Source organism: Egretta garzetta, unplaced genomic scaffold (assembly GCF_000687185.1).
Source record: "Egretta garzetta isolate BGI_Z169 unplaced genomic scaffold, ASM68718v1 scaffold62, whole genome shotgun sequence".
Taxonomy (NCBI): domain Eukaryota; kingdom Metazoa; phylum Chordata; class Aves; order Pelecaniformes; family Ardeidae; genus Egretta; species Egretta garzetta.
Window position 1 is genome coordinate 4,325,290 of NW_009258947.1, and position 13,066 is coordinate 4,338,355.

The following is a 13,066-nucleotide window of genomic DNA, read 5'->3' on the forward strand; positions in this document are numbered from 1 at the left end:
TTTTCTTCCAGGAAGCTAAATAACCTTTTGTTGTCTATTTAATTTATTTATCTATAGTCCATTGAATAAGACTCCATAATCCTTTGCAACCAGATATTTTTTTAAAAAAAATTAAATAATAATTCTTTTTTTATTTTATTTTACTAGCTGAGTTTAATCTGTGTTGTGAGCAGTGAAACATGGCAGGATTATTATTAGGAAGTTCTTATGTTGCTAGTCTCTGAGAATGATCTTGTTGTGGTTAACATTGTCTACATGTGTGAAGAACTGTTTTGGCTGTGACCAGGTTCATATTCTCTCTTCAGCAGTGACTGTGAACAAAAGAGATGTACACATTTTTTCCCCCACAGTATATTTGATATGGTTCTCCAGATCTACTGTCGTTGTAGGAAGGACTGCTGCCTTTTGATCAGCCTTGCTCCTAGAGGCCTCTTTTGGTGGTACCTTGTTTTGGAATAGTCTGTGACAGGTCAGCCCCTACCCACCTGTATCAGTCACAGTTTTTAAACCCTTTTTTATAGCCTACTTAAAACTCTTTGCTAACCAGATTGAAGAGTCATAACTTACCCAGTGATTCCTTGTAGAGAAGCTATTCCCTGTGTTTGATCATCAAACTCAGCTGGTCACATTGAGAGACAGGAAAAGAGACATAGATGATACCAAGCCATAGAAAAAAAATATGAAAGATGCAACGTGAAAAAAGGCTTCAAAATAAAAAAAAAAAAAAGTGATACTTCTTGACACCAAAGAAGCCACATTAAATATGCAGTTATTTGGAGGCAGGGAATTAGAAAGACTTAAACAATAACAAGGGAACAGAAAAGGTGTGAGAGAGGGCAGATGACCAGAAGGTCACAGGGCTAGGTACGAAGTAAAACTGAGGTTAAAAGACAATGGAGAAAGAGATGGACAAAACAGACAGTCAAAAGAGAAGTCTTTCAATACAACCTGCCTCAAATGTCCAAATATTCCTGATTTGATTGCTCCTGCGGTTTTGTGGTTTAACCCCAGCCATCAACTAAGCACCACACAGCTGCTTGCTCACTCCCCAGTCCCTGTGAGGTGGGCAAGAGAATTGGAAAAGAAAACCCATGGGTTGAGATAAGAACAGTTTAATAATGAAAACAAAATTAAGTAAAATAGCAGTAGTAATAATACTATTAGTAATAATAATATACAAAGCAGCTGATGTACAATGCAATTGCTCACCACCCGCCAAACGATGCCCAGCCCATCCCCAAGCAGCTATTGTAGTCCTTCCCCCTGACCCCCCGGCCAGCTCCCCCCAAGCATGACTCCATACGGTATGGGGTACCTCTTTGGTCAGTTGGGGTCAGCTGTCCTGGCTGTGCCCCCTCCCAGCTTCTTGGGCACCTGGCAGAGCATGGGAAGCTGAAAAATCCTTGACTCCATGCAAGCACTGCTTAGCAACAATGAAACCATCAGTGCGTTATCAGCATTATTCTCATATTAAATATAAAGCACAGCACTATGCCAGCTACTAGGAAGAAAACTAACTCTATCCCAGCTGAAACCAGGACATGTGGCTACTCCTGTCCTTTGGGATCACTGCTTATTCATTCCTGCAGCTTTTTTTGTTAAGATGACTATGCTCTTAAAACCACAGTGATGTACACTATGGTATATATTAGGAGCAAAGGACTCTGTGCACTCTAAATTGAATGGGATTTTCAAATAAAAACCAAATATCTCATGTTCTGTGTTAATAACACCCAGTACATGAATCCAGTCAGACTCTGGAATCCTTTGCTTTCCTTCCTGCTGTGGATATTAGGTATGTGTATGGGGTTAATTTTCAACGTGAGGAAGTTCGTTGGTTAATGTAATCTTGGTCAAGCTGTAAAGACTTTTTTTTTAAGAAGTCTTGCAGCATTTTTTCAAGACATTCATATTCTAGACTAACCTGATCCCTAAAATCTCACTTCATTCCCCCTGAGGCCAGCTTGCTCCATTTATGGTCACAGTACAAGAGAGCTGATATTGTGGGTGTTGCCCATATTTCTAGTTAGTGGAAATGTTTTTCAAAATGAGATAATCAGGGTAATACAAGAAGACTGTGATAAGTATTAAAGAAGTCATGCTTTTAACGTGACAGCTTCAAAAATCTGTAGAGCACAACGAATGCTGCTGCTATCTTAAAGCTAAATCAGGGCTCTAGAAATTTGTTGTCATGCAGATTATGAAAATTTTTGTTTTAATATCCCAGAAGGAGACAACATACAGATTGTTCAATACTGAACTGTCACATAGTAGAGAAGTGAGAAAAAAAGTGAATTAATTTGGAGGAGATTTATTTGGTTTGTGTAATAGGGAGTGTAAAACAGTAAGAACCCAGTTGCCTAGCTGTCACCTACCTCCAGGGTACAATCAAACACTGCCAGTGAATCAATAGCCTGGGAAGATTTTTTTTTTTTTTTTTATGTAGCTGGAGTTCAACATGAGGCTGTAAGTGCTCCAGGTGGCAGGGTCATTTGTTCATTAGTGACTTTTCACAATAAACAATTGTGGTCCCGTGACATGACATCAGTAATTTACAAGTGAGGAGGAAGAAAAGCAAAAAAAAAAAAAAAACCCAAATCCAGAACACTGAAGAAAAAGACCCCCAAGAAAGTCCTATAAATCCTAAGAAACACTAGTCAAGACTGTGGCAACAGGAGCAAATAGTGCAGTAAAAGCCCATTACGTTATTCACTTACAGCCTAGCTGATCCACTTTATAAAGAACTTCCTTAAATTGCTTTTCATTAAAAGCAGAATCTGATATCAATACTCACATCACCCTGTGTGCTTCAGGCAGAGATTTAACTTTTACATTGTTGTTTTATATTCCTTTTTTCCTTCTTCTTAATGCAAAGCCTATAGATGATCTGAAGGATGGATTCCAATGGTTACTGTGTTGCTAATTTATGAAATCTGTGCCTTTTAGAGATTATTTTGTTGAAATTAGTGTAAGCACTGGTGATGCAAGATAAGAAGAAAGAGCATTACACTGCTTATGCATTTCCTCTGAAGTTTGAAAATCCTATTTAGACACCAACTTTAACATGATTTAAGACTTCCAACAGTGTTCCTGGAAGCATAAAAAGTAAAGCTTGAAGTTGTGAGAGTGGGTGTATCTCATCTTCCAATTTCTTTTGGGGAATATGGAATGTAAAAGTGGAACTCAGATTTGACTGAATTTAAAGCTCTGCTGTTTGGCATTTGCTGCCTGTGTGCCAACAGCATGGCCATACTTTGAAAGGACACACTAAGGGAGAGGGAAGAAGGATCTTTGAAAGTGTGTTGCTGTGGGGTTGACTTTGCCTCTTTAATAACCATTAAATAATCAATAAACAATCATCTTGGGTTTTGCTGTTAAAATAGATAGTTATTTACGTAACTTTTTCAGTAAAACAACCAAGCACCAGCTAAACATTTTCTAAATATTTTTGTGTTCATCAAATGCCAATTATGCATTCTGGATAGCTTGCCCTGCCTGCAATTGAGCTACCAACCCCTCTGTGTCTCTGATCAAAACTTCACGGACCACTTACTTTATAGAAATGGTATGCAAATGGTAAGTAGCACTAAAAGGTTGGATACCAGTGGCATTTATTACTAAATACTGCAGTAAAAGAGGCTTGACTGATCTTCTTCAATAATTCTGCTACTTGGGAAGGGTAGGAAGGAAAGCTGCTTTACCATCCTGTCCAGCAGGTACCTTTTAGAAGAATCCCTTAATGAAATGTGTGGAAAACCTGAATGCTGAAGCTCTTTTTTTAAAAAAAAAAATTCTTATGTGTCCCTACTGGTTTCAGTAAAGTTTCAGCTTAAGTTAAATTTCAGCGTTTAGCCTGTGGCACAATGTACATTATCATAGTACAAGCATATCTTGTGTTCAGTTGTCTCTGTCCTTAGATTGTTCATTACAATGGTTTTTCTTACCCAAGGAAGTGGTTGAAGTTTTAGCCACTATTTACATTGGACACACTTCAGGAACATTTTAAGCATGTGTTTCATTTTAAGAATGCGAATAAAGAAGGCCCAGATGTCCTCCTCAATACAAGACATCTTCACTATCTTTCTAGTTTTTTCCACTGAGATTTGAAATGCCCTGTTCCTTAGAAGTTTCAGCTTGAAGAAGTGTAAGGGAACAATGGTGATATTTCTGACCAGTCTAAACTTTCAGGGCATTTCAGTAAGGTTTTACCAGGTTCAGTAAGAATGGAACTTCTGAAACAGGGAGGACTTTCATTTATCCCTGAACATAGAACAATTCTTAGGTTAGTGCATTTATCTTGAGGCATCATTACTTTAATGGATATTATTGGATGTTCTGAGCAAACAGCACTTCCTTCTACAACCATTTGTGTACTTTGAAAAGTCTTCAGGCTGATATGGAAGATTTTTGTTTTATAAAATTCTGAATATAGGGATATAAAAAGAGATGCTCTGGTTCAGAGCAGACAATTTAGCCAGTATTCTGTTTTAAAGAGCATGTATATCCTTCAATAAGAAAGTGGCAGGTACAGGTCGAGGGAGAATGAGAACGGGGCAGGCATCCTTAATTCATCCCTAATGATTCCCCAGCCTCCATGCATTTTCAGCTCAGGAGATTTCCTAAGCTTTGTGTCATTTCACTTTTATTAACTTCCATTACATATATTTTAATAGAGTTGAAGAATTAACAATTTCACATCTGTGTTGAATTTAAGTGGCAAGAGCTTGGTAGCAGAGGGACTTCATGGGTGACTTCTGTGAGAAGAGATGAGGAGCTTCGCCCACGTCAGCCAGAGCCTATTACAGCCAGCTCCAAAACTGACCCACTGCTGCCAAAAGATGAGCCCGTAAGTGATGCTGGTGGTGACTCTGTTATTTGTACAAAACATATATATAACATATCTAATGTTATTAGTATATAACATTTAAGAAGGGGTAAAACCCACTAGGTAGCATTGTGAGAGAGAGGAGTGAGAAAGTATGAGTGAAATAGCCCTGAAGACACCACAGTCAGTGAAGAAGGAGGGGGAAGAGGTGCTCCAGGCACCAGAGTGGAGATTCCCCACAGCTTGTGGAGAAGACCAGGTTGTTCCCTTGGAGCCTGTGGGGAACCATGTCAGAACAGATATTTACTCTGCAGCTCGTGGAGGACCCCATGTGCAGCAGGTGGATATACCCTGAAGAACTGCAGCCCGTGAAAAGAGTCTACGCTGGAGCGATCCCACTTTGGAACAGGGAAAAAGTGTGAGGAAGGAGTGGCAGAGACAAAGCATTATGAACTGACTGCAGCTCCCATTCCTCATGTTTGAGGGAGAGGGAGATAGAGGAGACAGGAGTGAAGGAGTAAAGTTGAGCCTGGGAAGAAGGTGGGGGGGTGTGGGGGGGACATTGACGGTGTCTTTAGTTTTGATTTGTTTCTCACTATCCTGCTCTATTTTTAATTGGCAATAAATTTTTAATTGGCAGTTAATCTTCCCCAAGTCAAGTGTGTTTTGTCCATGCTGGCAACTGGTAAGTGATTTCCCTGCCCTTATCTCAACCTACGAGCTTTTTCAGTTTATTTTCTAACCCATCCTGCTGAGGAGGGCGAGTGAGAGACCAGCTGGGTAGGGACCTGGCAGTCAGCCAAGGTTAAACCACTACAGCCTCACTTTTCTTCTCCTGGATTAAAGAAACCTGTATCCATCATTGTTTTCTTGTGGGTTATGTTTTCAATGTTTTCTGAAATTTTCATTTTTTCTTACTCGACACTAACTGATCCACAGGTTTCCTGAAGTACCTTAACGCGGCTTTTGACTGAAGTCTCCCAAAAGCTGAAGAACTTCTGGGGTTTGCATGTCCTTATCCTTACTGACACATCCCAAGAGTAAATTTGCTGTGTTCATCACATCCTTACTTTTTGTTTGCCATACAAAGTGTTCAGCTGTAGATTAACAATAAACCTTCAGGTTCTTCTTTTCTCAACCCATTGATATGTACTAGCCTGAGGTATCACTGTTAAAACATGATCTGAACCTTGAGAAATCTAGGTCGAATCTCAGTTCTACTACAAACCTTGCTGTCTGAACTGGACAAGTGTTCTTGTTTGACTGACCTTTCTGCCTCAGTTCCCCTTCTACGCCTCTCAATTTATTGTGTCCATTTAGATTGCAAGCTTGTCAGATTGGGACTGATTTGTGTATATGCAGTGTCTAGTACAGGGCTGTGATTCAAGTCAGGTTGAGTATTACCGATAAAAATAAATTATGTCATGTTGGCTTTCTTGGCACTTAGTGAAAAGCCTGGTGTTTCTGCTGTTGATGACTGAGAAGGGTAAGCAAAGGCACATACACCTGTGAAATAAGACCTTTCCACCACGCAAACTCACAGAACTATTTTGCCTTGTAATTAGGATGTGTATCTAGAACAATACTTAAAAAAAAAAAAAAAAAAGATATTTTAGTTTAGCCAGGGAGTAAATGAGAGATAATAGAGGTAGCTTAGGCTGAACAGAACCCTTTAAGAATTATCTCCCACACATTAAGATGTTAAAAATCAGAAAGATAATGGTGGATGTCTTAACAGAGGCCAAAAGATTCATCCTGCAAATGGCCTGGTTTGGCAGATAAGTCCGTATCGTGTTGTCTTGATCATCACTATGCTGGAAACAAGGTTCTCATTGACTTTGTAAGCAGCAGCAAACTGAAAGATATAACATACATTAAGAAAACATGTAAGTTTATTCAGAAATGAGGGAAAAGTAATTTCAGATTTAGATTTTACAAGAGCAAGAAAAGGACCAGAGGCAATTACACATTCAATAAACAGAGTTAGCTAAGGTTTGAACCTTTTGAAGATACTCTTTTAATCAATTACCTTAATGCCAGGCAGCAACTTGTGCTGGATAGTATCAGATTTTCAATTTTGTTCTTTTGTTGTTGTTGTTGTTGTTTTTTTTTCTTTTCCACATACGGCTATTCAGGGAAGTACTGGATCTTGCACAGTTTTTGCTAGAGCAATCATTGTCTGCCCAGTAACAGTTAGTCAAGGTCTAACTAGCCAGAAGGGTTTCAGTCTTCCTGAAAGTTTAGGTTAGACTTTTAAAAGGGTACTGTAAGTCCTTCTCTTAACTTTAATTTCTTGCTTAGAAAAAGTGTTATGCTGTAGCCTTATGAAGTTTCACATTTGTACAGCTTCCAGCAGTCTCACTATTCTTACACTTTAAGGTATGAAACAGCCATGTGTCACACTGCCTTACAAAAGAGGCCAGGATACAGAGGGAAGAATGTTTCGTAAGTGTGAATTGTTGCAGTTATGAATCTTATGAGAATGAACATAATGTGAATATTCAGATCAATTAGATGAGAGAAGATGAATTCTTGTATTTTATCTAACAACTTTGAAAATACTGCTGGAGTTAAAAGGTTTAAATATGGTGTAGTCAGCAGCTTTAAAATTATAGTCAGTCCCTTGCTTGTTAAAATTAATTTCAGATAGTCATTTATGGTAAACATTGGCATTTCTGAATTATCCTGCTGTTGCATGAGAGATTACACTTTAAAACAGAAACTGTTGTTTCCATTTAGGTACATCCAGTGTAATAGGACAACTTCATGTTACTTATCCACTGGCTTGAGACACTTCCTCACTTGATAAAATTAACTTATGGCTCACTTAAACTGAACTGATCTGATCTCTCCAGGAACACACACTGACACTTTCCTCTTATTCCTTGGGTATTCCTGTTATCTTTTCTAAATCTTGAGAGTTATTCTTTGTAGAAATGAATAGCAAAACCACTGATTGGATGAATGAGAAGTTGTATTCTTCCCTAACTGAGCATGGACATACATAAAATCCAGTGGTACTGTATTTCAGATTTTTCCCAGTCTTGAGTATATTTCAAGCATCCTGTTGCTTGCTAATAAACTTAAAATACAGCTGTTGGCTCTTGTAACACTTAGAGATGTTGTTTTCTTACACTAGGAACAAATTGAGTAGCATGTTTAAGTGTAACTAATTTTGTTATTATTTATTTATATTTGTAAAGATTTAAAACCAGAAGGAACTCAATCTAGTTTCTACCTCCAGCTCCAAATCTATTCAGATTATTTTTTTCAGTACATACATTTTATTATTTTGTACTTTGAATTTCCTTTAGACCATTAGGAGAAGTAGTCATCTACCAGTCTCAGTCTAGAATCTTGAGAGAATCCTCTTAACAATAGCTCACCCAAATGCAGCCTTTATCTCCAAACTCCTTATTTTCATCTCCAAATGATCCTTTTTTTTATTACAATTCTTTATTAATGCTGTCTAACAGCTAAACAGTTAGCATTTTTCCAACTTTTCAAATGTCAGAGATATACTAGAAATCCAGAGTAGTTCTCCCATTGTGAAGCAAAGACAGTTGTCCACTGGCAACAAAGATTTTTTTTCTTCTAAATATGCATTAAAAAAAAAAAAAAGATATTTTCCAGAACTTTTTACTCATGTGTTTTGTTTCTGTTGCTTGAATTACAATGACAATATCACAGAAATCTATTTAGTATAAATATCAAAACAAAAAGGTGGCTCATATCCTGAACAGTCTATATAAGAAATGAGGTAACAGATACCTATGGACAGAAAAGTGAGGGCATAAGAACAATCAGCATAACAGGTTAACAGCTCCTCTGCCCATCACGGAAAATGAGAGAGTGAGAGAAGAATTTTTCAAAAGTTGGCAATGTGATATTGTAGATTTTGATGAAGATTCCTCAATCACAAGAGCAGAAATAGAAACGACAGGAAAATAGTTGTACAAACACTGAAAAAAAAATATTATGAAGGCTAAAATTTCTGGTTGTTGTACATAAGAGACAACAGTTTGTCATTGGACATAGATGTAGTGTGATGGGATATTTAGGAAAAAACCCCTTATTTGTGTGTTTTTTGCTTTTATTTTTTAAGGGATTCTCAAGAAGAATAGAAAATATTTGCTTCTAATGGAGCTTTCTTGGATGAGAAATTTTGCGGATGTTTTTCATGGTACATTTTCCTTTCTGTGGAAAGTCCAACAATGAAACACACTCTGTGGTATCCAAAGGGAATGTTTATGTGATGGGACAAGAAAAAGAAACAGCCTTGGAATGTGGAGAGGCTTTCAATAAAATATTGAAATTAGCAGCTGCAAAGCTTGGAGGGCCAAAACATGATTCCAAGAAATCAAATTCTAAGATCTCCTTAATTTTGCCAGCTGTGGATAAATTAAATAAATAAATTAAAAGGATGGTGTATGTCTCAGAAAAGACAAATGATATGGAGCTCCTTACACCTGAAATGTAACATGACATTATTTCCACTAACCTCACATTAATTTGTATTTAAAAATTCAGTAACTTTATATTTTGAAGTGTTTCAGGGATAAATTCTTCCTGTCGTAATTTGCCTCTGATTTGAGGTAAGCCTTTCTATGACTCAATACTTTGAATTTAGCTTTGTTCTTATATTTGAGGAGGACATGAAAGTGATGTCTAAAAATAGATTGTTTCCTCTTTATTAGACTATAATTTTTGGAAATTCCTCTCATATTTAAAGGGCACTCAGTCCATCAAGCAAATTTAGCTTCATCCTTTAACATTGACACCTAAATTAGCTGAGTTTAATTCAGAATGCTTAGAACAAAACAGGAGGTGGGGAAACTGATAAAACAGTAATTTGAATTCACTAATTTGCCTACACTGAAATGCAAGGGTCAGGCCATTAGTATCTTTTCACACTGATGTATCCTTCTGGAAGACAAGAAAGACTGTTACGGTAGCAGACTTTGACTGTTCCTATCTGCTAGCATCCAAACTATTTTCATGCCACTTTAGGAAGCTATGGATTAATATTACACATTTTAATAAAACGTTCCAGGGCTAGTCAGTGCTGGTGAATTTATGCATGTTTATGCACAGATATTTGTCTTAACAGAAGACAGCACTTTTGCAATGCAATTTATAAGGGAATCAAATTTATAAGTACCGTGGAAATGAATCAGACCAGAGTACATGTTGAAGCCATTTCTCTCAATAGCTTAAGCACCAATGAGGTAAGGATGAAGAAAGCAATTTAAAACCTCAACTGTCAAGAGGTATGCTTGTTGACTTGAACAGCTTCAATAGCTTATTCTTCTCCCTTGGCTCCCTCTTGAAGCCCCAGTCCAGTTCAAGTGAGTCAAATTAATGTAGCCTTATTTTGATTTGGATATTTGCTCTATAAAAAACCAACTAGAAAATTATTATATACACCCCCAACAGACTATTTAGATTTTGATTCACGTGACACTTATGTTCTGTTCAAGTACTTTGCTCTACATGTTACTGAAGAGCAATCTGTACCGTATAATAAAAAAATACAAATCACTTTCCCACTGAGAACAACTAATAAGTCTTTCATCTTTTTTATTACTAGATCTTTATTGGAAAAAATAAATTCTGTGCACTCAGGCATAATTTTACCTTATGTCTTAACATTTGTTTGTTAACAAAATATAATTGTCCTTTCCATCATTTTCTTGGAGTGTGTGTGGGAAGCTCCTGAAAACTGAGAAGGCTTTATTATAGTATGAAAGTTGCAAAGGCAAGAGTGTATTCACTTCTCACAGTTTGAATTATTTCCCACTGGAAGTAACTGAAATGAAAATATGCTTGTCCATGAACAGAAGAAAACCACACACTTGAGTCTTCTTTCACAGAAAGATCCAGAAACACAAGAGTTCAATTTCAGTTACAAGAATCAAAATGGTTATCACAGTAATAAAGTCCTTGTAATGGATGCAGACTGGAGAAATGGGCCGCCAGGAACCCCATGAAGTTCAACAAGGAGTGCAAAGTCCTTCACCTGGGGAAGAACAATCCCATACATCAATACATGCTGCAGGCCACCCAGCTGGAAAAGAGCATGGGCAGAAAAGGTCCTTGCGAACACCAAATTGAACATGCACCAGGGTTGTGCCCTTGCTACAGAGAAGGCAATGGTATCCTGGGCTTCTTTAAACAAAGTATTGCCAGCAGGTCGAGATAGGTGATCCTTCCCCTTTATTCACCGCTGGTGAGACTACACTTGGAGTACTGTGTCCAGTTCTGGTCTCCTCAGTACAAGAGATACATGGTCATACTAGCATACTGGAGAGAGTTCAACAAAGGCACACAAAGATGATTAAGGGACTGGAGCACCTCATATACGAGGAAAGACTGAGAGAGCTAGGACTGGTCAGCCTAGAGAAGAGAAGGCTCAGGGGGGATCTTATTAAAGTATATAAATACCCGAAGGGAGGGTGCGAAGAGAACGGAGCCAGGGTCTTTTCACTGGTGCCCAGTGACAGGACAAGAGATAACAGGCACAAACTGAAACACAGGAGGTGCCATCTGAACATCAGGACACACTTTGTTACTGTGAGGATGATGGAGCACCGGGCACAGGTTGCCCAGAGAGGCTTTGGAGTGTCCATCCTTAAAGATATTAAAAAAAAAAACCCAAACAATTCTGGGCAACTGGCTTTAGGTGGTCCTGCTTAAGCAGGGGCGTTGGACCAGATGACCTCCAGAGGTCCCTTCCAAGCTCAACTGTTCTGTGATTCTGTTATTCTGTGATACACAGTCTACAATTTTTATCATGGTTGCATGTTTTAGGATCACAGTTCCCAATGATTCACGGTGGTATTATGCTTCAGCTCCTAGAGATGCTTTGAAAATCTCTCCCATTAGCATGTTTGATCAACACTGACAGTTGTCTTTTTTTGCTTAGTTTCCAAATTATGCATTTGGGGCTCTACACTTTTAAACTTTTGCTAGGTCTTTTTTCATGTGCCTTCTGCTTTGTATTGGAAGCTGTTCATTTGTGGCCTACTCTATCATAAAATTAGATGGGTGACTGTTTTCTTACGTCCCAAACCTCATCGTTACTGATGTGAAAGCTCAACATAGATCTCAAATGATCCATAAACAAAAGTAAACTCTTGCAAACGCTGTGATCTTTAGAGGCATATCAGGCTGCTATTGATTCAGTGGCAAAAGAGTCTAATAGTAATAATGGTAATAAAGGACCATTGACTAAGTCAGCATTCATGTATTGATGTTAGGTACAATTGAATCAAGGATACTTTGACTCATATAGCACAGGAATCCAACACTTTGTAGAAATTTGAAAAGTGCCTTGAAAACAAAGAAACAATTATTCCATTCTATATATTCTTACATCATTTTTCCTGGTATTTGTTTATGCAAGGATTATGAAACTGGGGTCCAGAAATAAATTTTGGTGGTATATGATGTGTCATGTCATGCGAAAATGGCTTTTCTTCTTTGCATAAAATAACTCTTTTCTACATTTTCTTAAAAAATATCTCCTCTACTTCTACTGCTTTTCTAGATAAGTGGTTCTTAAAATAGCCAGTGAGACTGTTAAATAAAATAAAATGTAATCTGTGTCGTCACAGAAGGGACAAGATATAGGTCTTGATACAATTTCTTTTGAGATGTAGGCCAGCTTATGAAAAAGTCCTCAGGGAATTATATTTGTAGTTCCCTACTCTAAATTTCAGTTCAGGATTATTATAGGATATAAAATATCATTCTAGAGCAGGGTATATTTTATGTGTGCAGAAAGTGATGCAAGTGGATGAAAAAAAGATCATCAGGAGTACCCAGCACGGATTCACCAAGGGGAAATCATGCCTGACCAATCTGATAGCCCTCTATGATGGCATGACCGGCTGTGTAGACGAGGGGAGAGCGGTGGATGTTGTCTACCTTGACTTCAGCAAGGCTTTTGACACTGTCTCCCATTATATCCTCATAGGGAAGCTCAAGAAGTATGGGTTGGATGAGTGGACAGTGAGGTGGATTGAGAACTGGCTGAATGGCAGGGCTCAGAGGGTTCTGATCGGTGGGGCAGAGTCCAGTTGGAGGCTGGTAGCTAGTGGAGTTCCCCAGAGCTCGGTACTCGGCCCAGTCTTGTTCAACTTGTTCATCAATGACCTGGATGAGGGGACGGAGTGTACCCTCAGCAAGTTTGCTGACGACACAAAACTGGGAGGAGTGGCTGATACGCTGGAAGGCTGC